This window comes from Malus sylvestris, chromosome 15 (assembly GCF_916048215.2).
Source record: "Malus sylvestris chromosome 15, drMalSylv7.2, whole genome shotgun sequence".
NCBI lineage: Eukaryota > Viridiplantae > Streptophyta > Magnoliopsida > Rosales > Rosaceae > Malus > Malus sylvestris.
Genome location: NC_062274.1, coordinates 49,565,070 through 49,567,847, shown reverse-complemented (window position 1 = coordinate 49,567,847; position 2,778 = coordinate 49,565,070). Strand labels below are relative to the sequence as shown.

General features: G+C 37.8%; 1 pseudogene; it reads right to left on the bottom strand.

Annotated features, from left to right (window-relative positions):
• Positions 1–750: 750 nt before the first annotated feature.
• Positions 751–1,917, bottom strand: LOC126603071 (uncharacterized; annotated as a pseudogene).
• Between the last annotated feature and the right edge of the window lie 861 nt (positions 1,918–2,778).

Here is a 2,778-nt window from a genome sequence, read left to right as displayed (position 1 = left end):
AACATTATAATGCTAAAGTTGGCATACAATATCTCATCAAAAACCTTATTATTTGGTTGGACGTAGGGACCATAATTTTCCTAAGGAAAGTTTTTTTGAAATGTCGTATGAACTTGTACACCTTTTTTAATGTGTCATATAAACTAAAATTTTAAACAATTTGTCATACCAACTTGCCGAAATCATCAATTTGTCATCTTACCCTAATTCCGTTAAGTTTTCCATCCAAAATAAGTCATGTGCCTCGCACATGACTTGTGTTCAGGGTTATTTATGTCATTTTACAATCTTTTAACAAGTTTTTACTTTTCTTTAGTAAAACCCTTAAAATTTGTGTTAGAGAGTATTCATGCGGATAGTTGTGTTCGAGTAGCGCATATGCATCTACAACTCCATTTTTGGCACCAAACATCAACTCGTTTCTCTTAATTATAGAGTATATAAAATTTGATTTTGTGACATGCTAAACTGAACACACCCGCTTTTGTATCTTAACATATTTTGAGCAACCATAAGAGAGTGCAATGCCTGATCATATCATTGCTACCACATCAAAAATATTGTTTCATTGCTTGGTTATGTTCAAAATCAAGAACATCAAATACCTAGCTTAAAGTTCACAACATTGTCATCATCCAAAAAAAAAAGACATTAACAAAAAGTCTAAATTTCCAAATGATTTCCTTCAGATTCTACGGTTTATAGGTGGCTTTCTTGAATTGTGCACTGACTTGTCTCTTGCATTTTGTTTCACTCTACTCCTTTTAGAAACCTACAAACAAACAAAAAAACCTGAAAAATTAACAGATGGCATTGGGTTATAAATGCACACACGAGAAAGGGACAAAGACATAGGTCAAAAGAACTTGCATTACATGCAGATTGTTCTTGTCCCTGATTTGGTGGAGTTTCACTTCCCATATTTCCTCCAGTGGCATGCTACAAATGATCAATAAAAGAGTTACACATACATCCGTCTATAAATACAAGACTAAAATTTAAAATACCAAAGTTTTCAATGAGCACACCATTGCTTGTGTTTGCCCACTTTCAGTAGTTGGTGAGTTATGGCCAATTTCATTTATCCCACAAGTTTGTCCTCTCCCAGCTCCTCCATAGGCCTATGAGATGATATTCCCCAATTATAACAACTATATGTGACTAAAAATGCAGATAAGTGAAACCATTAAGCTACTTTTACCAGTGAAGCTTGTCGTTGCCTCTTCCTGCATGTTGTATGATTATGACCTTTCTTGCCACACTTCCACAAGTGACCTTGCTGAAGCATTTAGGCAATTTTTTAAGGTTGGTGGTGGTTGTGGCTCATTTTGTTCTCTTGCCCTCACCTTCTTTGGCCTACTAGCTTGCTTATGATACTTTGGAGGTGCGACAGGTTGGTGATTTGTAGGTGGCCAAAATTCTTGACTAGGCATGGCATGGATATAAGGAGTGTAGGCTCTCAAGTATGCTACTTTCTGGCAACAAGAATCAACATACTTGTATGGATCGTCCTCCTTTCTATAGATTGTAGCAATTCCATGAGCACAAGGAATTCCAGTGAGATCCCACCTTCTACATGTACGTGTGTGTTTTGCTAAATCAACCACATATTGTGCTCCACTCATATGCTTCACTTGATACTCCTTATCACCAGACAACCATGCAATACATGAACCACTTTCTAATTTATTTTTTTCAGCCATTTTAAATATTCTAGGTCCATCCTCATTTTTCCACTTATCTGCTGCTTCTCTCATTCTTGCCATTCTGACCATTAGATATGTCGTAATCCTCTCCACCATAGTTAATATTGGTTTATCTCTAGCTCCCAATATTGCACAATTAAAAGACTCACATAGATTATTCAACAAGATATCACACTTAGATGATGTCCTAAAATAAGATATGCTCCAATGACATGCTATCCATCTTCAACTTCCATGTTAGTCATCTCTGCTTTAAATCCTGGAATGGTGGTTGCTCTAGCTGCTGACCAAAGAATTTGTTTCAATGCAATGCCAACGTGTGTTTTCTTGAAATTGTTATGTAAGTGTCGAACACATTGTATGTGTTCACCAGTTGGAATAAGGTCCTTCATAGCTTTTATTAACCCCTTTTGTTTGTCTGACATAAAGACCCAAGTAAGCCCATTTTCAATACCCAAATCAGCGATGAGTAGCTCGAGAAACCAAGTCCAAGTTCTTCTATCTTCAATTTCAGCAAGCAATTGGCCTGGAAGTGGAGAAATTTTTCATTGTGACGGGTACAAAAGTGGTACATTACGTGTTTTAATAGAAGTGACTTTTTAGCATACATATCCCACAATTTGTATAGTGGCACATGGTGTACCATCCCGTGTACGGATTACATTGAAAAATCTCTCCTGGATGTGGACCTTTCATGTGGCATCCATCCAATCACACCAATGGCATACAACCTTCCAAAAAGACTTTTTTTCATAGGAAAATTAATAAAAAGAGTTTTAAAACTTTGAATTTTAATTAAAAAAAATATTTAATAACTTTATTTAATGGTTAGGATAAATCCAAACCCAAACCAGCCTAATAAAACTGGGCCAAGCAGTGAGTTTCCGATTTTACCCCGACTGCAATACCTTCCCCCGTTTGCTTAGAGCAACTCCACCATGGTGGATTGCTTGGGGGACAGGCCAGAGAAAAGGGCCCGCGGCCCTGTGGATTTGCTCCAGCGTGAAGGAGCCCGAGTGGAGGTGGAGGCCCGAGCTCTGGGCCTGTGAAGAATTGCCAGCCAGAGAGCCCG